A 27963-nucleotide genomic window follows, 5' to 3' on the forward strand; every position below is an offset into this window, starting at 1 on the left:
TGGATTTTAAGATTTATTTATTTAGTGTGTGTGTGTGTGAACTTGTGCCATGACGCGTGTGTAGAGGTCCTTGGACAACTTGTGGGAGTTCATTCTCTCCTTCTACTGTGGGTTCTGGGATCAGACTCAGGTGACTCAGTTTGTGCCATAGGAACCTGCCGAGCTATCTCGCCAGCTGGATATTCTGGTGTCGAGTCCCTGGATCCAGTGGCACCGAACAGATTTACACCATGGTTTACCCTGCAAAAAATATTTCACCCTCTTTTTTATTTACCTCATTGATTGGTAATCTGCTGCCAGCTAAACCCATGGCCAGCATGCATGGTGGTGATGATGGTGATGATGATGGTGATGATGGTGATGGTGGTGATGATGATGGTGATGATGATGATGACAGTATTGATGATGGTGACAATATTGATGATGGTAATAATGGTAATGCTGCTGCTGCTGCTGCTAATGATGATTTCAAGTGATAATAGTAATAATGGTGGTGATAATGATGGTGGTGGTGATGGTGATGGTGATGATAATGTTGTTAATGATAATGGTGATGATCTTGTGGAGAATTAATGAGGACCACACACACACACACACACACATGCACGCATTCCTTATCAGAACAACCAAAGCATAGTATTGATTGTACTAATGAACGCTGACCATGGGAAAGCATATAGAGGAGCTGTCTTTACTCAAGGGGGGCATATGGCCAAACCCTCAATGGAAACCTGAAACCACAGATGTCACGAAGCCCTCTCTGTCACTATGATGTGGCACATGCACAGCCCTGCTTAAGCAAATGATTAAGGAGAATAATTTTAAGAACAGACCAGTGCCTCAAGAGTAGATTCAGATCCAAAATGGCTGCGGAGTCACTTCTGAAACATGACAAGGTGCATGAATGTAGGCCACCTGCACATGAGGAGGAGTGGCCCCTTGAGGAGATGGTACAAGAGGGAGCCAAATCTCACCATGCTATTTGGCAGTGGTGCCCGACTTAAAAGTTATAAATTATAATCTGGGGTGGTACACACCTTCAGTCCCGTCACTTGGGAGGCAAAGGCAGGACGAGCTCCATGAGTTTGTGTTTAGTTTAGTCTACACAGCGAGTCCAGGACTGTATAGTGAGGGACCCTGGCTCAAAAATAAATTAGGTTTAAGAATTGTTTGTTTCTGGAATTTTCCAGTTGATATTGTTGGATAACAGTTGGCTTCAGGGAGCTTAGACTATAGAAAAAAAAAAAACAAACAAACCCAGCTAAAGGGCATAGGTTGTACTCAAAGATGAAGTCACTTTGCCCCTCCTAGTACGCACGCATTGGATGAATGAATAATGCATACCTATAAATAGTTGGTGAATGAATGATTAGAGACAGTGGTACGGAGGCTTAGTTCAAGGTGACCCCCACCCAGCAGGCCAATGGCTTTCCCTGAAAGTCTGGGCCTTGGGCCAAGGTTTTATTTCTTCCTGGAATGGGCACCTTATCTGGATGTCTTTTTTTCCCCCCAGGAACCTTGGGGAATGACTCACAGGGCTTTTGGTGAACAGCACGTCCGCCAGTGACCAGTTACCTCCTGCTACTGAAGCAGGTGTAATCTCGGCGGCTCAAGCAGAGAGCGCCTGCCTGCGGAGTTCCTGTGTGGCTGGGGCCAGTGGTTGCCTTGACCGACGATGTACGATAGCATTTCTTTTGCTAAATGAGTACGTGGTTAACTGTTCTGTTTCTAGTTCCTTCAGTTGAGTTAGGTCACTGTATTTATTGATTTTAGATAGGGTCTCCTTGTAGCTCTGGCTGACTGGAACTCACTGTGCCTGCCAAGTTGGCCCCAAACTTCCAGAGATCCACCGGCTCTGCTGTCCGATGCAGGGATTAAAGATTATTTCTGTTGAGTGGTGGTGGCACACGCCTTTAATTCCAGCGCTAGGGAGGCAGAGGCAGGTGGATCTCTAGGAGTTTGAGGCCAGCCTGGTCTACAGAGTGAGTTCCAGGACTGGTGGTGTTTGTCTTCATCTTTGCCTCCCCCCCCCCCTGCTTCATTCTCCTCCTTTCCTCCTACTTTTCTAACATGACTGCTTCCATCTATAAACATCTCGGAGGAGATGTCTATGAGGCCGGATGTCCCTGAGTCTGTAACTGTAGATGATGGCTGTGCCGAGATGGGGAGGAGAGAGCGAACCTTGGTGGCTTGCACACTCACCTGGCTCTCACGCTCCCCTGGCCCTCATGCACTTCATACCCAGAATTCAACTTCTCTTCTGAGGTTAGAGCTGAGCCCTCTGTTCTCTCCTGTCCACAGGTCTGCCTTCTCTGTGTGGCCACAAAGCTGTGGGTTTTCAGTCTCTGGTTTTGGGGGGTGAAACTTCCCCACCTTTAGCTTCCTGTTGCTTTGGGAACTCTGAGCAGCCAGGAGAGGGAGGAGGAAGGTGGGAGGTGGTGACCATTGGGCTCGTTGACACATCGCCTTCTAATTTCTCAGCTCTGGGTCTTTGGAAAGAATGAGAAATCCTGCTCCGCTTTGCTGAGAAGGACAGGAAAGCCCTTCATTTCTTCCCAGCGCCTCCCGACTCTTAGGCAGAATTCACAATCGTCTTTCCTTCCACCGTGAACTTAAATATTGATAGACAGGGTCTCTCACTGATCCTGGGTCTACGCTGGTAGCCACCAAGCCCTAGCCTCCTCCTCTCTCTGCTTACTGAACAAATGAGGTTATGGGTGTATGGCCACTCCCAGCTTTTATTTTGTGTGCTGGGAATTTGAACTCAGGTTCACATGCTTGCCCGGAAAGAGCTTCCCCCACTGAGCCAGCTCCCCAGTACCAGCTCCCTTCCCTTCCTCGCTTTCTATCTCTATCTTTTCTTAGAGATAAGGGCTTGGTATGTAGCCCAGGCTAGCCCAAATGCTAGCTCTTCCTGTGCCCTCCTCCCGAGTATCGGATTACATGTGTGCTTCACAATGCAGGGTTTGTGAATTTGCCTTTCAGATGTGCTTCTCCGAAGTTGAAAATTCAGATAAAAGAGGAGAGGTGGAGGTCATCTTTGGCCACACGGTGACTTTGTGTTACCCTGTCCTATTTAGGAGGTTTTTTGTTTGTTTGTTTGTTTGTTTTTTAATTTCCAGATAAAGTTTCTCTGTGTAACTTTGGAACCTGTGCTGGAACTCACTCTGTAGACCAGGCTAGCCTCATACTCACAGAGATCCTCCTGCCTCTGCCTCCTGAGTGCTGGGATTAAAGGTGTGCGCCACCGCTGCCCTGCAGGAGTTATTATTTTTGATAAAACAATTAATGTCCCCTATATCTAAAACAAGGTGTGTCCTGTGCAGGGCAGGTGTGCATTGGCTTGTACAAGGCAGCTTTGTTGACAGTGGGAGCAGCTTGGTGCTTGTGTGGGTCCCCTAAAGGACCCCGGAAAGACAGAGCTGCTCAGTGGAAACTCTCTCCACTCTCATGCTGTCCCCCGTCTAGACGCTTTTGAAAGCTCATGACATTGATCAGGTTCTCACACTGGCCAAGCCATTACGTTCATCCACACCAAACGTAAGAGCTAGGCAACATGACAGTGGCGCCACAGGCCAAGTTCAAGTCCCTGCTTCTCAAAAGATCCATATTTCAAACACGTGGGAAGACATGAAGACACAGGGACAGAACATTGGCTCAGTGCTGGTGGCCCCCCAGGATGAGTGGCGGGCCCCGTGCTCCCAAGGTTGTCCACCTCTCCTTGGTCACTCTTCAACCTCCCCCCCCCACTTCCAGCCTACCCAAAGGTGCGTGGAAACTCACCTGGGGCGAGAGGGGGCTGCTCTACCGCAGTGCTGTGCTCAGCAGCCTCGTTCTCATCCACATCCGCTCTACTACGCTGGGGGTCATAGTCGGATGCTGACTTGTCTTTCTGACATAGCCTGAGACAGGTCGTGGCTGCCCCTCAAAAACTCTATGTCCTCGGCAGCTAAGACCTCTCTCTCTTTCTCTCTCTCTCTCTCTGTTTTTTTGTTTTTTTGTTTGTTTTTGTTTTGTTTTGTTTTTTGAGACAGGATTTCTCTGTGTAGTTCTGGCTGTCCCTGAACTCACTCGGTGGCCTGGAACTCAGAAATCTGCCTGTCTCTGCTTCCTGAGTGCTAGGATTAAAACCATGTGCCACCACCATCTGGCTCAATTAAGGCCTCTTGACTGACCATATAGGGACCACAGCCCAAAGCATACTGGAGGTGTGCCTACAGGTGGACATAGTGGAATGCCCAGAGTGCATGCTGACTCTCCGGTGGGGCAGCCTTTCCAGCTTTGTTCTGAGAGCTGGGGAGAGGCGTTTGTCTGTGGTTGGCACTAACAATTCATTGAGATTCTGTCATTCGGGCTTTGTAAGTAATGAGTATCTATCGAGACAAACCCTCTGACCTTGGGCAGGCACCTCCGGGAGGGAAGGAGGGACTCCAGAAGAGAAATGGTTGCTAGGTGCTGCGATCATTTCTGCCCCTAGAAAGGGCCATCTTTTTTTCTCTGGCAGTCTGCTCAACTTGCCACGGGAGAGTCTGCCCCCTCAACTGTATGCACCCACAGGCACTGTCCCGGCTGCTGAAAGATCAGACCCTTGTTTGTTTTTCTGCCTCTTGTTTCTTTAAGATGCCTCAGAAATCTAATAGTAAATCTGGGAGTTGCCGGCAGCCCTAGGCGTATTCCAGCATTTACTGGCACAGTGGGTCATAGTGGGCTGGGCCATGTCCTCATACTGATCTGAGCTAAGAAACCAAAATGACTAGGACCTGGAATGTGACTCCGTGGTAGAGTGCTTGCCTAGCAGGAGGCAAGCCTTGGGCTCCACCCCAAGCACAAGGAAGAATGGAGCTAGGCTCAGCACAAGAAAGAATGGAGCTAGGCTCAGCACAAGGAAGAATGGAGCTAGGCTCAGCACCTATCGTGCATGATTCCTTGTCTAATACTGCATGAGATAGAAGCGCCTGCCTGTAATCTCAGTATTTAGGAGGTAGAGGCAGGAGGATCACATGGTTTGAGGCTAGCCTAGGCTATAAAATAAGTTCTAGGACAGCCTGGGTTATAGAGTGAGATCATGTCCCAAACAAGCAAGTAGAAGTTTCAAGATTAAATATGTTTATATATATTGAGTTCCTCATCTGCCTGAGCTATAGGACACCTTGGGTCAACAAACAGCTAAATACAGTGGTGAACATCTGTAATTCCAGCAGTGGGAAGCCTGAGGTAAGAGAATCTGAAGTTCCAGGCTAGTTTGGGCTACATCCTGAGAAGTTGCCTCATTAAACAGACAGACAGACAGACAGATAGATAGATGATAGACAGATAAATAGATAAACAGACAGATAGATGATAGATAGGTAGATAGATAGATGATAGATAGGTAGATAGATAGATAGGTAGATGATAGGACAGACAGATAGATGATAGATACATAGATAGACAGATAGATAGAAGACATGTTAGACAGACAGATAAGCAAGCTGCAGATTTGCTGCACACAAGAGGGTGACCTTGAACTCTGACCTGACCCTCTGGCCTCTACAGCTCCAGTGCAGTGATCATGGTCACGCACCATCATGCCTCTATGCAATGCTGGGGTTTGAACCTAGGACTTTGTGTGTGTCAAGGTGAACGCTCTAGCGACTGAGCTGTACCCTGAACCTTGCTGGTTTTTTCATAGGGGTCACCCAGCACTAACACTCTTAGAAAACAAAGGAGACCCCTTGGGCAGGATGACAAAGGGGAACAGAGGACCCAAGTGTGAAAGACCCACGCTAGGAGAGTATTAGCTGTTGGGGAGCCTTGGTGACTTATACCTCATCACCAACTGGCTATGTGTCATCTTGGGAAAACATCTCCTCCAGAACCCCAGCTGCCTACCTTATGTAACAAATGACAAGACCACCTTTGAGGTCCTTCAGCTGCCAGCCACACTTTCTTCGTGGTCTTTGAAGAGGACGTAGGCGGAATCATTTGAACTTGACATTCAAAGGAACTTCAAGGAGGTACAGCCGGTGCCTGGGTGCGCTCAGGAAATCTTTGAAATGCAGGCCTGGGAGACTGGAGGGTGATAGTGAGGCAGGAAGGAAGGATGCTGGGGGTCCCTCGGATGCAGTGCTGGATCACCTCTGACCTCTTAGTCCTGAAACCTGCTGACAACTGTCTTTGCTTTCCGAGGGACAGCGTCTGGGAGACTTTCTACTGTGGCCGGCCTTGCACGATGAAAAGGCTTACTTATCTCACGTACTTCAAAGGAATGTAAAACCCGGTTGTTGGGCTGACTTTGAAGTCTTGCTACCTAGGTTTTGGAATAGTGAAGGCTGACCTCAAGTTAGCAAACTCCAAGCACAGTAAAAATCCAGGAATGGGGGTGGGGCCAGAAAACCGCTTGTAAACGAAGTTCAGTCCCCAGCAGCCTTGTGGAAAAACTGGGCTCCCAGGAGAGTTGGGGTGGTAAAGACAGATGGATGGATCACTGGGGCTCCCTGGCTAGTCTGCCTAGCTGAAACAGTGAACCCCAGGTCCCACTGAGAATCTTTTTTCAAACAAGTTGGACAGCTCCTGAGGCACGACACCCAATTTGTTCTCTGCTTCCAAAACGCCTGCCCACGAGTACCAGTTCACATGCGTGAACACACACATACACACACACACACACACCAATAGGATCTGGGAGTGTGCCTCAATCAATAGTGCACTTGTCTAGAATGCAGGAAGTCCTGAGCACCACATACCTGGGCACGTGACACATACCTGTAATCTCAACACTTTGGAGGTGGAGGCTGGAGGAAGAGGAGGTCAAGGAAGTCAAAGTCATCCTCGGCTATATTGGGAGTTTAAGGCAACCCGGGCTACAGGAGACCCTGTCTCAAATTATGTATGTATGTAAAATAGAATAAAATCCAGTGCTAGACATAGTGGTCTTCTTTCCTCCCAGCTCTCAGGAGGCAGGGGCCAGCAGAGTTGTCCAAGGCCAGTCCGGAACACACAGTTTGTTCTAGGGCAGCCAAGACTTCAGAGTGAGACCCTGCCTTTTATATTTATGTTTTAAAAACCAGAATGATGGGGTGTGGCAGTGCCTGCCTGTAATCCCAGCACTTGGAAGTCTCAGGCAGGAGAACTGCTGTGAGTTTGAAGCCAGCACTGGTGCTACAGAGTAAAATCCTGTCTTCAATGACATCAATAAATGTGTGTGTTGTGTTGTCTGCATATCTGTCTGTCTGTCTGTGCGTCCACAGGATAAGGAAGCCTGTCCCTCAGTCCCCTGGAGGCCTGGTCCTCAGAAACACCCAGAATTCTTCTTCCCTTTCCTCGGTCTGAGCATGTGTGCAGGCATTTTTAGGATGATTTGGGCTGTATATCCAGTGTCCCATGTCCTCAGGATGTGTCTAGACCTAGGTTCCCTTGGGAACAGGAGAATATCAAGGACTCCCTCTGTTGTCCTTACAGGATGCCTTTTCTGTTTAGGTTTGAGACAGGGTCTCAAATGCCCTGTAGTCAAGGATGACCTTGAGCTCCTGAACCTCATCTCTTGTGTCAACTTCCCTAATACTTGGACTGCAGACATGTGTGTCACCAGGCTACAGGTGGACCTGCAGGCAGGGCCCCCAGAAGTGAAGAGAGATTGGGAGAGAGCATCCAGGCAGAGAAATGGGTTTGGGGCAATCAGGAAGCAACAGCTTGGTTTTGACCTTATTAAATTTGAACTTCCTTATACAAACAGCAAGTGGCTCGTGGACATGCAAATCAGCCTTTATGTCCCGCCCCCTGCCCATTTAATTCAGTTAATCTCTGTAGACCCAACTGGCCTGGACATCAATGAATAGACTAGGCTAGCCTTGAAATTTCAGCAATACTTTGAACTTTCTATCTCAATGGTAGTGATAACAGATTGTTTTTACAGCTATTTATCTGCCTACCTGTCCATCTATTTATTTATTTATTTTAGGATGGAAGTCAGCTTACGTGCCATTCACATGTACAGAGGTCAGAAGACAATTTGTAGCAATGTTCTCTCTCTACTATGTGTTGTTTGGCATCAACCTTCTTCTTCTACTGAGACCTCTAACTGGCCCCAGGATACAGGTGGTTTTTGTTTGTTTGTTTGTTTGCTTCCTTGGATTGTTGCTTGGTTGGTTGGCTTCTTGGGACAGGGCTTCTCTGAGCAGTCTTGGCTGTCCTGGAACTCCTGTGGAACTCCTGTAGACCAGGGGAATTATAGAATTTAAAAAGTACTTGTCTTTCTGTGTGGTGGCTCAGAGCAAGCATCATGTGCACCTTAATAAATCTCTACCCCAGTGCCAGATATGGAGACATACCTTTAATGCCAGCATTCATACCTTTAGTGCCAACACTCAGGAGACTGAGGCAGGCAGATTTTCACGAATTCAAGGTTAGCCTTGTCTACACAGTCAAGGTCAGCCAAGGCTCCATAGAGAGACTCTTTTTCAAACAACAAACATCACAACAAAAAGAAAAATCAAACACACTCCTGTGGATAAATGTGTGATACATTTGTAACTTTTTCCTGTTTGTTTGCTTTGTTTCTTTGAGACAGGGTTTCTCTGTGTAGCCCTGGCTGTCCTGGAATTCACTTTACAGTCCAGGCTGGCCTTGAACTCAGAGATCCGCCTGCCTCTGCCTCCTAAATGCTGGGATTGAAGATGTACACCACCATGCCTTGTTTAGCTTTTGCATTTTTGAAACGGAGTCTCAAGTAGTGCAGGCTGGCCTGGGACACTTTTTAGCTGGGGTTGACCACACAGTTGCAGTGATCTTCTGGCCTCAGGCTTCCGAGTGCTGGGGTGGCAGATGTGGGCTCTCCTCCTACTCCCATGTGAGTCCTGGGGACCGAACTCAGGTGGTCGGGCTTAGCAGCAAGCCCCTTTACCTGCCGAGCCTTCTCGCTGTCCTGGACTTTCTCTTATTGTCTTTCTAGTCTTTGTATTGAGATCCACTGAAGTGTTAGCAGGCTTCTTCGTAATACTTGATATTAAATATTAAATATTTCCCCATTCTAATTTTGCATTACTCTGCCAAGGCAGATAAAACCTGAAAGTTGTCTGAAAGCTGTGCCTGGCACGTCCACGATGAGCCAGGCAGGCTAGAACTTGGTGACTTTGTTCTCTGTGCGGCATAAGCAGAGTTCAGTCCTTCAAAGAGGGAGTGAACTTTGACCTTCTTATTTTTATTTTTATTTTTTTAAGATTTATTTTTAATTTAGATTCTGTGCATGCAATCAGAGGCATTTGTTGGCTCCTCTTGCCCTGCCTTCAAGCTGGTCAGTTACAGCCATTTATCTACTGAGGTCACAGTGATTGGGTCAGGGCTGGGCACGTGACTCAGTAAAACCCCACAGCACTCTATTCTGGGCTTTGCTGTTGAGACCAATAAGTAGACAGAATCTTTTTGACCTGTGGTTGCTGGGGGGCTACGAGTGGCCATGTTACCTCCTGAATGTGGGATTTTCATGAGGAGAATTAGAGAGCAGGGCTGGGGAGGGAGGGACAGAGAGACTGACCCCAGGATGGCATTTGAACCCTTGGGTGCAGCTGGGCTAGGGTTGATCCTGTTTTTTTCTTTTTTTAAAAAGATCTCTCTCTCTCTCTGTGTGTGTGTGTGTGAGAGAGAGAGAGAGAGAGACAGAGAGACAGAGAGACAGAGAGAGAGAGAGACAGAGAGACAGAGAGAGACAGAGAGAGACAGAGAGACAGAGAGACAGACAGAGAGACAGAGAGAGAGAGAGAGAGAGAGAGAGAGAGAGAGAGACCCATGTACACATGTAAATCAGGACTTTTGGGAGTCAGTTCTCAGGACCAAACTCAGGATTTGTACTCCAAAGGCCTTTACCTATTGTGCCATCTTGCCACGATCCTCCCATCTGCCTTTTTTGAGACAGGGTCTCATGTAGCCCAGGCTAGCCTTGAACTCATTAGAACTCACTGTGTAACTGAGGATGACCTTGAACTTTTGATTCTCCTTCTGCCACTTCAGTGTTGGAAGCACAGATGTCCACCACCATGGTGGTTGTTATGGGAGTTGGTTCTCTCCTTCTGCCATGTGGGTCTTGGGAGTTGAACTCAGGTTGTCAGGCTTGCTTGTCTGCAAGTTCCTTTACACACTGAGCCATCTTGCCAGTCCTTGATTTTTGTTTTGCTTTACTTACTATGTAGTAGAGGCTGACCTCAAATCAGGGCAATCCTCTTGTCTCAGGCTCCTGGGTTCAGCAATTACCGATTACAGGCGTGTACTCTTTTCTTTCTTTCTTTCTTTCTTTCTTTCTTTCTTTCTTTCTTTCTTTCTTTTGAGACAAAGTGTCCCTGTGTAACAGTCCTAGTTGTCCTGGAACTAGCTCTTGTAGACCAGGCTGACCTCGAACTCACAGGGATTCACCTGCCTCTGCCTCTCCAGTGCTGGGATTAAAGGCGTGCGCCACCACTGCCCGGCCAGACGTGTACTCTTATGCCCGGTTTTTGTTGCTTTGCTTTTGTGTGTGTGCAGTGCTGGGGATCTAAGCCAGAGCTTCACGAATGCCAGGCAAGCAATCTGCCACTGAACTCTCCCTCAGCCCACATTCGGTGATTTTAGTGAAGTGAGCCAGTGGTCAGCCTCTTCCTGTTATCACGGAGTCATTGACTGAGACACCCTTCGGCAAGTCCCCTTCTCGCCCTAATTGCTTGGGTCCCAAGCTAATACTCCATTCCCAGGAGTCCTGTGGGTCTGGACTGGGTTCTTTGTTTCCTTTTCTTGCTCTTCTGTTTTGAAAAAGGGAAGTGAGAATTCCCATTGGTCCAGGAAGGAGAGTATATCAGCCTTGGCCACCACCACTGTCCTGTAAGAAAGGTCCTGTCACAGCCCCATCACCATTGGTTCAAGTTGACAGGGAAGAGCAGGTCCAGCCCTATAGGCTTGACAGGTGAGGACATAGACAACCAGCCTGGTGGGGCAGCCTCAGACCCTGAGCAGGATTTGAACCTGACTGTAGACTTCAAAGCCTGACCATCATTCGCCACCTGTCCCGGCCAGCATCCAGAGTGTTCCCAGGTCCAGCCACTTGCTGGGCAAGGTCTGAGGTTCCCACCTGGTGCACTTTGGTCTCATTCCAGGTATAGCTGTTTATTTGAAGGAGCAACTGACAGAGATTACCTGTAATGTAAATACCTGAGAAAAGCATGGGGAGGTGCTGATGAAGGGCCAAAGACTCCACCCCCTCACCCTACCCCCCACCCCCGGGTAAGAGAGCAAAGTAAGCCTGGACCTCTTTTTAAAAGTTTCTTTTTAATTAAAAACTTATTTTTACCTCGTGTATTTCCCCTACCCCTTGTGTGTGTGTGTGTGCGCGCACATGCACACACACAAATGAAGATCCGTTTGGAGGCCAGAAGAAGGCTTTGGATCCCTGGGTGTTATAGGCAGCTGTGACCCACCCAGCATGGGTGCTGGGAATCAAACTCGAGTCCTCCTCAAGAGCAGCAGGAGACAGCTCCTGACCGCTGAGCGTTGTCTGCAGCACCCTCTCCAACTTCCTTTATTTCACTTTCCTTTCGTGTTAAGTGAAGGTTCTTCTGGAGGCCGAGTTAAAACAGAAACAGCACGTGAAACCTGACCACGTGGCCCCAGACTCACATTTGCAGTCGCCCAAGGGAGGGAGGCTGAAGCAGGCAGGTGACCATGGAGTTTCAGACCAGCTGGGCTAGAGGGAGACCGTGCTCCCCACAAAAACCCCAAATCATAACTCCCCCAAAAACAGAAAAGAAAGAGAGATGAGGTGAGTAGACCAAGTTCAAGACCATAGACTGTTCGATGCCCAACTGAGGTACGTGAGACCCAGATCCAAAGGAAAAAAACGAAAAGAGAGCTCGCTATCTCATGAGTCGTTAAGATAAACGAGGACTCTCCTAGAGCGTGATTCTCTCACCTGCCAGGCTGCCCAGGCTCTAGAGAAGGCCTCCACACTTATACATGGCCTTAATTGAACTTTCTGTCAAGAAACCACGAGTCTTTGAGAAGTTATGCCATGCCCGAGGGCACAGGACAAGAAAATCTAGGGGTCCTAGCTCTGGAGCTCAGTGTCTTCCAGGCTAGAGTCCAGCTCCGTCACTGTCTCTCTGTCTGGAACACCCTCAGTCTACAACCTGTGCCTATTAGGTGGCAGCCTACAGAGAGCCAGGGCCTGTACAGTGTCTCCCCAGATGGCCTTGAAGGGCACCATGCCAAGCCCTTTCTTTCCTTTGGAGCCTAGCCTGGCTCACACGGGTTGCACTGTGAGCCCGTGGGCAGAAGGCCTCTCTGACCAGCAGTGTTGGGTTACCCCAGTGACATTCAATTGTTCCTAAGCGAGGAGGCCCGTTTCTTGGCTGCTTGGGGCCCTGGATTCCAGGAAGCTCTGCTTGACTCCTGCTTGTTTCCAGTTAGCAGGGTGGGTCTCGCTTTCCACAGCTTACATAATGGCAGAGCTCACAGGCACTTTCCTCCTCTTGCTGAGGCTCCCGAGTGCTCTGAGCACATCCCTGGCCAGGGAGGGAGCCGGGGAGGGACGAGATGGGCGTGGCCCAGGAGATCGGCCAAAATGGACCTCACCACTCCGGAGGAAGAGCTCTGTAGTGGTAGCTGGGGGGCACGTAGACCCTTGGCCTGTGTAGCAGAAGCCTTGTGTATGCAGGTGCGGAGAGGGTAGAACAGGCAGCAGATAGGACAGGCTCCATAGGTTCTAGGTTCAAATGCCTCTCTTACATACTGGCTGTGTAATTTGTGAAGGAGTGCCTCACTTTCCGTATCTGTACTATAGAGACAAAACAACAACAGCAAAACCCCCTACTCTGTTCAGTCACAAGTGGAATTGATCACGGCTGTTTCTGTAGCTGAGCTTGAGAGGCCTTGGGTTCTAGTTCAGTACTGGAGAGAAACCAAACAAAACAGCAACGTAAATAAAGCTTTTAAAGCGATGCTGGGCACACTGTAAAGCTCTCCCCAGGGTTCTTATTTTAAAATAGTGACTATTAGGGGTGGGGTTGTAGCTCAGCTGGAAGCAAGCCTGCCTAGCAGGCTCGGAGTCCTGACTTCCATCTGCAGCACCATAGAAACCAGAGTGGACTGGCTCACAGCCATGATCCTAGCACGCAAGAGGCAGAGACAGGAGAATCAGATGTTCAGTAGTCATCCTTGGCTACACATGAACTTGGAGGTTAGCCTGGGCTACATGACACTCCCTCCTCCCGCCCGTCAACAAAAACCTAATAGATTTTGTACAATATGATAGGACACAACTGTAAACCAAACATGTCGAAACTGAGGCCCGAGAATTGTCCGTGTGAGGTCAGCTGGTTACAGAGTGTGACCCTACCTTAATCTCCTCTCAGAAAAAAAAAAAAAAGCACAGTTTGAGTTTCCCAACCTCCAAAATCTGAAATCTATAAGATCCACACACATTCAGACTTCCAAATGAGAGTGTTCAATGGACTGATTCTGAATATTCCAAAGTCCCAAAGTCTAAAGTGAGAAATACTGCCGTTCTCAAGCGTTTAGGATAAGGGATACTGAAATCTGTATTCATCAGAGAGGAGGGACATACATGTCCCCAGGGAGCCAGCATTCCTTCTGGCTCTCTGTTATTTATTGATTTATTTTTGAGACAGTTTTTTATAGCCCAGGCTAGCCTCAAACTTGCTACACAGCCAAGGATGATCTTGAATGCCTGCTCTTCCTATTTCCACTTGTAATGCCAAGATCACAGGCCACCCTCTTTTGCTTTGAGATAGGTTCTTGCCACATAGCCCTGGCTAAGCCTACAATTTGTGCCAATCCTTCTGCCTCCTCTCCTGGAGCTTAGGATTGTTCCTGGCTGTAGCTATATTTCTGTTGGGGGCAGACTGAAAGGCATCTATGTGTCTCTCAACAGGGGATGGCTGAACAGATTATGGCTCATCTGTACTGTTGAATTCTGAGTAGTAAATTTAAAAATTGAGGCATAGGCTCAGTGATGGAGATGGCTCAGTGGGTAAGGGCTCCTGTCACCAAGCCTCATGACTCCCCAGCACCCACAGGGGGAAGAGAAGGAGGAAGCGTTGTGGCTTGCACACATTCTTAAGCACTCACACAGACAAATGTAATTTAAATAATTTTAAAAAGAAGACTACCAGCTGGGCATTGGTGGCGCACGCCTTTAATCCCAGCATTTGGGAGGCAGAGGCAGGCAGATTTTTGTGAGTTCCAGGCCAGCCTGGTCTACAGAGCAAGTGCCAGGACAAGCTCCAAAGCTACACTGAGAAACTCTGTCTCGAAAAACAAACAAACAAACAAACAAAAAAGACTACCATAGTTCTCTATGGCCTGGTCTGTTAAGATGTCCAAATATAATGTTCAGCAGGAAAAAAATCAAGCATCGACAGAGAAATCCTGTCTCCAAAAACAAACAAACAAACAAAAAGACTACCAAAGTTGTCTATGGCCTGGTCTGGAAAGACTTCCAAATATAATGTTCAGTGGGAAAAAATAATCAAGCATCGAAAGAGTAGAATGGGGCATGGAAATGAATGCAAAGTGGTAAAATGCAAAGTAGCTACTGGTCACCCACACACCGGGAAAGACACAGGAAAAAGCCAAGGACAGCTTAGTCACAGGTTGCCAGGAGCCACATGTCACTATTTACATTTAAATGCAAATCAATTAAAGTTAAATAAGACGTTACATTCAGCTCCTACACGGCGGTAGCCATGCTTCAAGCCTGGCCAGTGAGAGAAGATGGTTGTCAATGTAGAAAAAGGCCCTAGGGAGAAAGTACACCTTCTGCAAGGCTGATTGGCAGGTGAGAGCTTCAGGGATGTAGAGATTGGAACGTTGCAGGGCCATAATTGCGATTTATCTTGAGCTCTCTTTTCTCCTCTCACTTTCTTGTTGTGGAGACAGGGTTTCTCTGTGTAGCTCTGGCTGCCTCTGCCTCTCAAGAGCTGGAACTAAAGGCTTGCGCCACTATGTCCAGCTATCTTGGGCTGTCTTCAGCATCCTAAGTATCTATCCCCTGCCTCTTCTCTATAGACCCAGCTGTGACTAACAGAGTCCTGGTTTCTACCAACTAAAGGCAGAAGAGTGTCATCAGACAGCCGCTGAAGCCCTTAGCTACAGCTTCTGTGCTTCCATTCAACCCACCTTCTTAATGCCACCAACATAATTTGAAAGTATCTTGATTTATGTTTTTATTACTCTGTTACTACAAAACCTTTATCGAATGTTGTCATGTAGCAGAATTTGGGGTAATCTAAGTCTGTATTTCTGGGCCATACCGTTCATGTTTGTCTCCAGAATAAACTTTCTTTTTCTCTCCTGGTCTACAAGAGCTAGTTCCAGGACAGGCTCCAAAGCTACAGAGAAACCCTGTCTCGAAAAACCAAACACACACATACGCACACACACATACGCACATACACACACAACCCACAAATTTGAAAATTAAAAGAAACAAACCCAAAAAATAGTAAGGTAAAAAAATACCAAAACAAAAGATATATATATATATATACACACACACACACACACACACACACACACACACACACAACAACGACAACATGGAGTTCATTTTGTCTTGGCCAACTACTTCTGGACATGAGGCCTGCCCTGGAGTGTGGTTGATAGAACCAGTGTCATTCCATTGAAAAGAACCGATTTTCCCTTTTCCAGAGGACATCAGTTGCAAATAGCCTCTTGTTTGGAGGTGGAAATGCTAAGAGCCGGGGGAGATGGACAACTCCAGGCCCAGCAGGACTGGTGGACATAGGAATTCACAGAGACTGTGGCAGGGAACACAGGGCATGCCCAGGTTCAAGTCACGTGGTGCTGGGGGGGGGGCGGGGGCAGGATGGTGAGGTGGGGCACGGATGTGGGGGCACAGACATGAGGTCCCACCCCAACCAGAGCTGTGTTTGGTGTTGACAGTGTCAGAGAAAAGCAAGAAAGCTAAAGGGGGATTGGGCATGTCCATAATCCCAGTTCTCAGGCGGTTGTGACAGAAAGATCGCCACAAGTTCAAGGTTAGCCAGGCTACACCATACCAGGCGGTACATAGCAAGGCTCTGTCTCAAAAGTGAAAAGAACTCCTGACTCTTCTTCCAGTTCCTGAGTAATGGAATTACAGATGTGTGGTGCCACGCCCAGTTGAGCGTGTCAACTGTATCTCAGCCCTTTTACTGTTATTATCACCACTACTTGTGGAGGCCCAGAAACGAGCCTATTTCTTCCTTGTTTGAAGGTCAGAGAGTTTGAGGTTTCACAAAATTGTTGACAGCAACTAGGGCTACACATCCTGACCCAGGATGTGGTTACTTGGTCCTTTCAACATTAAGATGACCCAGATAGGTAGATCCACACCTCTTGACCAATGGTCAGGAAATTCAAGCATACTTCTGCTCCTTCTTTTTAGATAGGGGGTTTGACCTTGGGAGTGGCTGTCTTCAGGCTACTTGGTCTAGGATGGGCTCACTGTCAAAACAACAGAAAGTTTTTGTTAAGAATTAATGACTTGATAGCTCGAGTATTGACTCCTTTGTATCATATTAGCACAGTGTTTTGTTTTCTTTCCCTTTTTGTATTGGGATATAAATGTTTATGAAAAATAAACACAAGTGTTTAATCCCAGCTCTCGAGAGGCAGAGGCAGGCAGATCTTTGTGAGTTCAAAGCCAGCCTGGTCTACAGAGCTAGTGCCAGGACAGGTTCCAAAAGCTACACAGAGAAACCCTGTCTCAGAAAAAAAGAAAAATAAACGAAGGTGAATTCAGCATTCAGTATTTGCCAAGTTGCCCTCCTGTTACTATCCTATGTCTTAGTGGTTTTTTTCTTATCTCTGTTCCTCCTATTTAATGTTTTTCTAGTCCTCCTGCCCCTTACCCTGGTAAGTAGTATACTTGTTGAAGCTGGTCTCTGACAACAACCACTACTATTATTACTGTTTTTGAGACGGGGTTTTACCGTGTAGTCCTGTCTGTCCTGGAACTTCTGTAGACCAGACTGGCCTTAAACTCACAGAAATCCACCTGCCTCTGCCTCCTGAGTGCTGGGTTTAAAGGTGTGCACCACCACTGCCTGGCTATTATTATTATTTTACTGAGTTCTCCAGGCAGGCCTTGTATTATGGTTCTCTTGCTGACACCTCCCAAGTGTTGGATCTTGGGCATGCACCACTGTACCCATTATGTGGTGCTAGGACGAAGACCAGAGCTCTGTGAATGCTAGGCACGCCCTCTACTACTTGATAAAGGAAGTCAAAGTACCCAGAGAGAGGAAGCCTGGGTTCCTGCCTGCATCTTACACTGACTGTGTGTGCCACTTCCTGGCCCTCATTTCTTTACTTCTCATTGACTCAGAGGCTCAGCAGCCCAGGGGCCCTGTTCTCTGGGGGATTGAATGTTCCTGTGGATCTCTCCCCATGTCCCAGAAACCCACAGAGCTTCCTCCCAACTGTTACAGCAAGGATTCTGCAGGCAGCTGTTTTAAGAAGCCAAGAAGACTATGTTCTAAAAGTTTCTATAGCCAGCTAGTAGAGACTTCACGCCCAGCACATGGCCTAGGATAAAGCAATCCAGAGTTCTGGAGAAAGTTACACTCAAATGTTTGGGGCTACCGTTGGTGTTCAGGGAGTATTCCCCACACCCCGAGCCCCTTTGCTCGGATTTCCCCTTTGAATTCCTGTCACTTTCCATAGGGGTCAGAACAAGCTTTACAGGTGAAAACATCAAGTTTCCAACAAACTCCATTAAGCCCTGAGTCTTAACTGCCATGTTTGAGCACCTGCTGTATACAACCGACTAGAGCACAGAGCAGGAGAAATGGAGGCTCTGTTGAAAGCGGTCAGTGATTGTGATTACATGCTGGGTGTACAGAGCAAGGAGGTCGACAATGACTGCAACTTCCACTCTCCTGACAATTGTGAGATTTCAACCAGACCACGCTGCCCGGCTCCCACCTCAGAGAAGACCGTGTCTTCCGCGCTGCTTCACGCTGCGGGTCTGCCCTTAGCCTTGGTCCTGTCCAGCCCCCATACCCACCCCTATGCCCTCCACCTCCACCCCTTTTAGCAGAGGCACTTCTGCCAGTGCACCTGCAGGGTGAGTGCGTGGGTGAGAGAGCGGGAAGGGGAAGGGAGATTTCCAGAAGAAATATTTCACATACAGAGTGAGTAAGCATGCTGCCTTTAATGACTTAAAAGAAACCAGGGTGTGATGTCTCTGAGATAAGAAACCCAGTGGGAAACCTTCAGGGAGTGAGGGCTAACTCTGCTCGGGATGTTTGCTTGTGTTTTCTCTTGAAAGCAATGCAGAGCTGTGGGAGCTTTGGAGCAAAGAAAGAGCACATTTGAATTCACTTTCCTGACATCCTACTTTGCCTATCATTACTTTTTATTTACTTATTTATTTATTTTTGGTTTTGAAAGACAGGGATTTCTCTATGCGGCCCTGACTGTCCTGGACTCACTCTGTAGGCCAGGCTGGCCAGCAACTCAGAAATCTGCTTGCCTCTACCTCCTGAGTGCTGGGATTAAAGGCATACACCTTCAAGGCCAGCCTGGTCTACAGAATGAGTGTCGGGACAACCAGGGCGACACAGGGAAACCCTGTCTCAAAAACAAAACAAAACAAAAAAGATTAGAAGAAGAAAGTGTATGCCACCATCGCCTGGCAACCTATCATCACTTTTATAAACAGCATGGCTGAAGAAATTTGGGAAGAAAGGATTTATTTGACTTACACTTCCTGATCACAGCCCCTGGGGGAAGTCAGGGCAGGAATTCAAGCGGGATCAGAGGCAAGAATCACCAAGGAACACTGCTTACTGACTTGCTCCCTGTGGCTTGTACAGGACCACCTGCCCACAGGTGGCACTGCCTGCCCTGGACTACAGCCTCCCACATCAACCATTAATCAGGAAAATGCCCTGTGGGCCAATCTGAAGGACTTGATCCCTCAACTGAGGCTCCCTCTTCCTAGGTGACCCTAGTTTGTGTCGTGGTGACAACAACTGACCAGCACACTGTCCCTCTTGGTCTCTCCAGAGGACACATTTGACAGGTGACCGCTCATCATCTCTGTTGTGTAGGGGACAAACCTTGCCTCCCTCATCAGCTCATTCAATATGGATGAGTATTCTACACGGATAAAGGGGGCAGTTGGCTCACTGGAAGACACAACCGTAAGAGCTAGAGACAAGATGTGTGCTGCCTATGACCGTTGACCAGCCTCTTAAGACACACCATGGAAATGGCTAGAAGGAATCCACAAGGGGTAAATGAGAGCAGAGAGGGAGCTGAGCTGTTGTAATTTGAGCTGGGTGACAAAAGAAGGAGAGCCTGGAGGTTACAGGAGGAGCCATTTGAATGTTTGTTTTTACATTCATTTTATTTATTTATTTATTTATTTTTTGTGGCACATGCCACTGCACATGAATGGATATCAGAAGACAATTTGGAATTGGTTCTTGTCTTTTGTTGTTGTTGTTGTTGTTTTGAGGCCGGGTTTCTCTATAGCTTTGGAGCCTATCCTGGAACTCGTTCTGTAGAGCAGGCTGGCCTCAAACTCCCAGAGATCCGCCTGCTTCTGCCTCCCAAGTGCTGGGATTAAAGGTGTGCGCCACCACTGCTTGTCATTTGTCCTTGTCCTCTGCCATGTGGCCCCAAGGAGCAAACTCAGGCCATCAGATTTAGCAGCAAGAGCTTATTGTTACCAGCTGGCTTGTGTCAACATGCCACACGCTAGAGTCATCCGAGAAGAAGGAGCCCCAGCTGAGGAAAGGCCTCCATGAGACCCAACTAGAAGGCATTTTCTCAAGTAGTAATCAACGAGGAGGGCCCAGCCATTGAGGGTAGTGCCACTCCTGGACTGGTGGGCCTGAGTTCTATAAGAAAACAGGGTGAGCAAGTCATGGGGAGCAAGCCCCAGACCCCAGCGAGAGACCCTGCCTCAAAAAACAAGGATGACAGCTCCTGGGAAACAGGACCTGCGCATAACTCCTCCACGTGCAGTAAGATGTACTGTGCATGTGATAGCTGGGGTTGTTGTGTGGATTGAGGTAGTGCGTTGCAAGCTTGCTGGTGTGTCTAGAACAATAAATATTAGATCAAAAATATTAGATAATATTGAAGGACCTGAGAATAAGAATATAAAAATGTAGATTCCAGAAATAGAAATGTAGAAATAAAGAAATATAAAAGTGTAAGCCTAGGAGAATGAGAACAGACTGTCAGCAGCTTTCTCAGTAGCTTGAAGATTAACTATTAACTGTGGGTTACTTCGCTTTACAACTCATAGCTCTATTTACAAGGCCAAAGCATCTCTCTGCAAACTGAGAGCTAGCCTATGGGTATGAGCTGAATCAACTTTTAGGCAATAGATATATGACCTCTGGGTTACGCATTATCCCTGCTATGTGAAACCGGCAGCATCAAAGGGGAGAGCACAGAGCTTCAGTAAACACTGCCTGGACGTACGAAGGAAGACAACAGATTAGCACAACACTAGTTTAACTGAGAAACTCTGCTATGGAGATTGTAAAGTAAGGCAATCTGTATCTGAGTTTTACCTCGAGATTGTAAAAATTCCTTTGTTCAGACCTAATGTTTGGTACACCTTACTATAAGAAGGTGGGCTCAGAAACCAGCCTTTGCCACAGCCTTACACAATCCATCTCTGGCTAGCAGATAAGCTTTTTGTGCCCCATGGAGATTTTTTATCTATCTATCTATCTATCTATCTATCTATCTATCTATCTATCTATCTATCTTTCCTGGAATCTGTTTTCTGGAATAAAGTTCGCTTTTGGTTTATTAGACTTTGGTGGACTGTCCCCATCTTTGTGCGACCCCCTGGACCCAACAATATCATGGCTGTTGTGCTGTTCTGCCCCAGCTTCCAGCTTCTTTCTCTTCATTCTCTTCCTCTTTTGTGCTGGGAATCAAACCCAGCACCTCACACACCCTAAGCACCTGGTCAACCACAGCTGTACCCACCCTGTTGTTTCATAAATAAAGAGGCCCTATCTCCATGGAGAAGCAGAGCAGAATTGTTAAAACATAGAATAGAGCCGGGTGTGGTGGCTCAGGAAGCTGAGGTAGGAATATTATAGTGAACCCAAGGCCATCCTTTGCTACGTGGTGAATCAGCCTGAGCTACCTGGTGAGTTTCAGGCCAGTCTAGACCAGAGAGTAAGGACCTGTCTCAAATTCAAGCAGTCTCAAATTCAAGCAAGAGAGCTGAAGAGATGACTCAGGAGTTAAGAGCAACTGCTCTTCTTGCAGAGGACCTGGACTCAGTTCCTAGCACAGACGTGGTGGCTCTGTAGACCAGGCTGGCCTTAATCTCACTGCTATCCACCTGCCTCTGCCCCCTTTAATCCCAGGCCTGGGAATAAAGGCATGCGCCACCACTCCCAGCAACAAATCTTTTTAAAAATCCAAATAAACAGCTGCCCAGGGGGCAAAGAAGGTAAATTCTTGTTGTCTTTCTAACCTCACAGTCAGAAAGACTAAGGCTAGAAGTTGCTTCCAAGAGATGGGGGAGAGGCTGCCCTAACAGATGTGAAATCCAGAGCTGGGCATGCGGTGCAGGGCTGAAATCCCAGAGGCAGAGGAAGGAGGATCAGAAACTCACATTCAGAGAGGGTGAGATGGCTTACTAAGTAAAGGTGCTTGCCACCAAGACTGAAGATCCACGTTTGCTCTCCTACACGGTGGAAAGAGAGAGCTGGGTCCCACAAGCTGTCCTCTGACTGCCACACATGCCATAGTATGCACATATTCCCAATAAACACATGAACTAAAAATGTAATAATAAAAGAAATTCAGGGTTAGTCTTAGCTATGTAGCAAATTTGAGGTCAGCCTGGGCTACAGGAGTTCCTGTCTCCAGAAAACAACAATGAAAATCATATGAAATGAAACACAGAAGCAACTTTGTAAAAGGTTAGAGCACAGGCTGAAAGAATTCTGAGGTTAAAGTTGCAAGTCCACACAGCCAGAGATAGCCTCAAAGGTGGGTCTGAGGCGAGCTGCGGACTGTGCCTCTGTGCCCCATGAGCTATGGAGAGCACTATTCACAACTCCCCACTTCTTAGAGAAGGCTGTGTGATGGGGACAGACTGGGTGGCACTGCTGAGCAGGTCCTAATGCTGCACATATCGATGCAAACTGGAAACGTAATCCTCGTCCTCAAGAGGCTGTGAACTTGGTTGGGTTGTGTTCACATCAAAGCCCTGTGCAAGGTACAACAAGATTTTGTTTGTTTTGGTTTTTCAAGACAGAGTTTCTCTGTGTAGCTTTGGAGCCTGTCCTGGAACTCGCTCTGTACACCAGGCCAGCCTCAAACTCACAGAGATCCGTCTGCCTCTGCCTCCTGAGTGCTGGGATTAAAGGTGTGTGCCACCACTGCCTGGCTTTGTTTTTGTGTTTTGAGACAGGACAAATTTGTGTAGCCCTGGCTGTCCTGGAACTCACGTTGTAGACCAGGCTGTCTCTGAACTCCTGCTCTGCCTCCAAAGAGTAGTGCTGGGGTTAAAGGCGACAATCTGTGAGCTGGAGACTTTCTCTGAAGTTGTTTCTCAGGAGGGCATGGAAGTTGTGGCTCCGCTGTTTCTGGAGTTCAGTAGCAAAGGTGGCGGGGTGGGGCGGGAGTATGTGTGATCTGACCAGAGATCTAGGGGTCAGAGGAAGCAGAATTCTGACACTCACGAGATTCAGAGTCCATCTACACTGGGGAAAGCAAGAAGCTGAACCAGGTATGGTACCTCAAGCCTGTATCCCTCACACTTTGAGAGGTTGAGACAGGAGGATTGCCATGAGTTTGAGGCCAGCTTGGACTAGAGTGACACCCTGTCAGAGAGAGAGAAACAGAGAGAAGGAGGAGGAAGGACAGGAAAAAGAAAGGGAGGGAAGGAGGAAGGAAGGAAGGATAGAAGGATGGAAGGAGGGGACCAGCTTCTTTTAGAGAAGGACAAAAGGGTGATGGAGCAGCCATTGAATAAGCAGACAGTACAAAACCCTCTCCCATCTCCATGGAAGCCAGGGTCTGGCTTCATTGTCCAAGGGAATTAAGAAGGAACAACTCAGAGGCACTTTCAGGTCTTGGAGTGCACTTCCCATCACAGGCCCAAAATGTCAGGGCTGTGGGTAAAGGAACTTCATCTGCCAGTGTTGTTGCTCCCTAGGCAGCTCTCCCAAAGCCATTAAGGAAATGCCTTGATGTGGCCCCTGCTGTGCCCAGAAAAACTCTGAAGTTGTGACCTCTACCTGGAGTTTAAAGAATGTCCCCCAAAGCTGTGTGGCACCCTTGGAAAGAAGCTGTTGCGGGGCCCAAACCCCCATGTGGGCAGAGGTATGGAAGGCAGACTCCCTGAGTGTGCCCAGCCAGCCTGTGGTGGCCAGCCACCAACGTGTGTGGGCTCACAGGCTCGGGACTGTGGCTCCTGAGGGCCATGTGCCAGCTGTGATGAACAAGACCAGGGCATGGGCTGCTAGGTCTCAGATGTTAAACTGTTGCCCAGAAAGACTACAGAGGTGGAACTGGCTCTGGACAGCAGAGGCCTGTGGCTGAGCACTGTCCAACTGTAAGTTTGGAGGCTTGTTGGGGACTTTTCTCCCTTTCTGAATTCGAGGGTCTATCCTGTGTTCATGATGCCATTACACTTGTCAGGTTTGACCTTCCAGCCTCCCACCTGGAGAGCACATTGTCTGCTGATGAATCATGCCCAGAGTCTTGCTCATGCCTACCTAACAGGGCACGACTTTTACATAAGAGACTTTGGACTTTGCTCTGGAATTCATTGTTAAGACCTTTGAGGTTATTGAGATGGCATAGGTGTGTCCTGAGAGGGCAGAACCTAGAGGGGTGGCAACAAGTTTGTGTTTCGACCGTGGAGGTAGGTGGAGGTGCGTTTTCTCTCCATCCTCCGAGGTTTTGCTGGAACCAACTGACAACAGTGAATAAAGCAAAACAGACAGATACTTGCACAGGACCAAGCCTCCCTAGACAGCCATGCAGTCCAGGTGTAGGTACACAGGTTCCCCATTTTTCCCGAGGTGCTATGCAGGGCTGTTCTGCTTCCTGGTTTCACTGCATCAGCTTGAGGGTGTGGCATAGAACTGCCCTCTCCTGTTATGTTAATATCACCTATGGCCCAAGGGTGTAGCTCAGAGAGAACTCTTCTGTCATGGTAATTCCACCTGCAAGCAAGGTTCTCGCTGCAGGCAAGGTTCCTGGGTCAGCTTTTCTCTGAGCCTGAGCATGCCCATCTGGCTTCCTCTTTTTCCTGTTTAGCTGCTGTCCGACCTTGGGTGTGGCCCCCTGACTTTTCTCTTTTCTTGATCCTGATGGGGGGCTGGTGTCCTTTTGCCCCATAGTATATATATTCGACTTATGCTTAATAAAGCTGCCATTTGCCATTGCTCCTTGGCAGATGAGCCAGGTCTCTTTGTGTATGTGTCGTCTCTGTTCAAACCCCTAGGACAATTGTTCGTTCTCGTGGGCTCGAGTCAGGAATGCGCGCGCCTGTTTCGAGGTTTGGGTATCCATAGAAAAGTGCGCAGCTTACAGATGGCGTCCCTGGGTGGGCTTTGAATAAGGACTGAAGAACAGCGTTCTGCCGTCTGTGGATCTACCACGAGAAACCCAAAGAGGTAGGGGTTCCCCCACGATCCGGAATCTGGCCAGTGTTGTGATATGCAGTTGTACACGTGTGATAAGGGGGTATTGAATGAGTTTGATTTTTAGAAGTATGGGTACCGAAAGGTCTGATCCAGAGCTGAAGGCCAGTGGGCAAATCAGCTGCTAAAATTTCGTAAAGAGACTAGGTACCAGGATTAGATGACACTGCACAAGAGACCGTTTAGACTATTTTAAAACTCAGTCCCTGACTCTCACATGCAGGGAACTTTAATTTTGCCAAAGAGAACAGGCTGGACGCAGTTAGCTCCCGGCTAAAATCCGTTCCCAAGGTTACAGGACCCAGGACCCAGCTTAAGCAAGCACGCTAGCAATAGCCGATGGCCATGTAATTGCGGGCCTCGGGCTGAGAAAATATTCAAAGGTGTATCTAACAATTCTATTAAAAGTTTTTGAGTAACTAAAGGCAAAAGAGAAAAAGAGAGAGAGTTTTGACAAAATAAGAGAGCACAGCAGCCTTGAGCCCCAAGCCGTAGATGGAGCTGGGTATTACCCGCAGCTAATGAGCTACATGCTAGGCGGAATGTGATCCACCTGCGTGGAGATCGATAGACCTTACAGGGTCTATACACAGGACTCCGGCAGGCTGCGCAACTGCGGCTGGCAACTCTAGGAGTCCCAGGAAACTGGCGGCCAAGGCGCGGAACGTCGCGTTGCCAAAAGATGCCTACCACAAATGGATGGGTTAAGGACAGGTTTATGTCGGAGGCTGTATGTAACGTTATGTGAGCCAACAGAGCAAAGGCTGCGCACGCCCATGACTAGGCCGAGCCAGACACAAATGCCTTTAAGCTGACAGAGGCCACGAGCCTACAGTTTTCTGGCCGACAGTTGCTACCTTTGGGCTAGCTCAAAAAGCGCGCCATAGCTGGAGAGCTGCTTCAGCAGGTTGCCGCTTCAGCAGGTTGCCTGTATCCTAGATAACAAAGGACCTATAGCCTGGGGCAATGGCAGACAACATTAAGGCTGCTAGGTCAAGGATTTTCCATCTCAATAAAAAGCTAAGAAATGGGTTAAATCTAGTCGTCAAAGCCACGGGTCTCCATATTGCTTAATAAATTAAAGACTTATGTAGTCCAATAAGAAAAAATATACAGTAAAGAGAAATTCTAAGAGGAAGAAAACCTCTAACTGATTTACAATATGTTAAAAATGTAAACAGGCTAAAAGTTAAAGTTCTTTAAAAGGTAGTTGGGTGTGGTAATACACACCTTTAATCCCAATGCCTGGGAGGCAGAGACAGATCTCTGTGAGTTCTGGATGTTGTAACACACGCCTTTAATCCTAGCATTGGGAAAACAGAGACTGTGGGACTCTATGAGTTCACGGACAGCCTGGTCTACAGAGTTATTCCAGGACAAGATGTTTTAGGAGCTTATCTACAAAGAATCATAACTTCCCTCTGCTCCTGGAGTTGGATGAGGAAGTTTGAATGCAGGTGATTATTCCTTGATCCCTGCTGGGGTCAGATGAGAGTCCCTCCTTGGCTCCCCGTTTGATGCCATGATAAAAAGCTAGCCCCAGCAGAGCAATAAGCAAGCTGCTGTTTCTCCTCAACTTCATGCTCTATGGATTTTGTTCAACCTGGACACCCTCCGCCGAGACTCGTAGACGAGATCGGAAAGATGAGGATCATGGACTGGGTCATCCTGTTGTGTGCCCAGGATACATTATGGATTGAGATATAATTAAATAAGAGATAATTAAAAAATGGGGAATACCCCGGGTAAATCGGGGTTAAAGAGGTTGTTATAAGAAACAATTGTCTGATTTTAAATCTAATGTTTTCTGTATGGATTGATGACTGACAAAGATTTCCACATCTGTAGCCAGATATGTCGATCCTATTAATCATTTCTCAAAATGTTGGCGGGAGACAATATGCCCCCATAAGGACAACAATTTTAATAATTCTATCCAGTTATGTAAGTGCTCACGTACTGGATCAGATAATAATTTTCTGCCCCTGGAAAAGTTCCAGGCGGAGTTGATCCTAAAAGATATTTTGGGGCTGATGGTTCAGCCCAATTCAAGACCTGCTACAATTGTGCAGGCCAATAAATAATGTTTTGAGGTTGGCTAATTCAGGCCAATGTTCAGGCCAGTTGCAATGGCACAGGCCAATGAAATTTGCTCTTTGGAGCAGAGACCTGTAGGTCTCTAAGTTCAGACCAGCCAATGTCAATACTGGCTGAGCTGAGTTTTGTTCTGAGTATTTGTTACTTCCAATATGTAACATGGTCTAGTTCATAAATTAATTTGGGGTAGAGGAGCGGTTTATGTGTTTCCACAGGATGCAAAGCAATCCATTTGGGTCCCTGAACGTCTGGTGCGGACCATGGATTCCTCTATTCAGAGACCTGAGGACAAGGCGAGATCAAGAGACCCCGCGGGCGCGGCAGAGGCGGCAAAAAAGATGACAGATTCCTGAGAGATGATCCAGCGCCTGCCTTTGCCCCTTTCCCAGCTTCTTTTCTTTGCTCTGCCTTGATCTGCCTGTTTAGCCAAGGCTGTTCTACCCCCTGAGGGGAAGTAGCTACTTCCCCTACCCTAGATTGCAGCATTGAATACTCACAGCGGGAACCTTGCAGGTCAGACAAAAATACCATGGACTTTCAAATTAATTTAAATTCTCGATTGGATGCTTTTGTTGAATCTTTACAAACTGGGTGTGGATTTTGACCTCTGCTGGTCGCTGGTTAAGATTTTGCTGCTTTTCTCAGACCCCGGAATACAATATTGCTAATTGGCTTTAATTTAGTATGGTTAGTCATTCCAGGGGTCCCATTTGCCGGTGCCGTAGCCTTACTCAAAAGGGCTCTATTCAGAGCAAAACGTTTCAGACACTGTGCAAGCACAGTCTCTTCCAGGATTACTCATATGTATGCTAAAACATTTTCACCTGGCCAATGGCTTTAGGTCCGCCACGGCCTGGCCCTAGTAGGCATTCGTCTCGGAGCATCTTTCAGCATAAATATGGCTGGATTCAATGTATGACTAATAAACAATGACGGGTTTATTGCACGGGGGGGGGCGGTCTCGCCTAAGACAAGGGATGCGTTTGGACCTAAACACATTCCCGTAGACGGGTTTAGGGACCTAACCCAACGACCGACATGCCTAAGACAGCTGCTAGTCATCATATTTTATATATATTTAAAGGGAGACTTGTAGGTACACAGGTTCCCCATTTTTCCCGAGGTGCTATGCAGGGCTGTTCTGCTTCCTGGTTTCACTGCATCAGCTTGAGGGTGTGGCATAGAACTGCCCTCTCCT

General features: G+C 47.7%; 1 long non-coding RNA gene across 1 annotated transcript; it reads right to left on the reverse strand.

Annotated features, from left to right (window-relative positions):
- On the reverse strand, positions 1 to 6294 carry LOC146892736 (uncharacterized). The gene is made up of 2 exons (XR_015003996.2): positions 5872 to 6294; positions 1 to 240 (listed from the first exon to the last, which is right to left on the reverse strand). It is a non-coding gene; the product is annotated as an uncharacterized LOC146892736 (long non-coding RNA).
- Between the last annotated feature and the right edge of the window lie 21669 nt (positions 6295 to 27963).

The sequence above is a fragment of the Myodes glareolus genome, chromosome 10 (genome assembly GCF_982192425.1).
Source record: "Myodes glareolus chromosome 10, mMyoGla1.1, whole genome shotgun sequence".
In the NCBI taxonomy this organism is placed as follows: Eukaryota; Metazoa; Chordata; class Mammalia; order Rodentia; family Cricetidae; genus Myodes; species Myodes glareolus.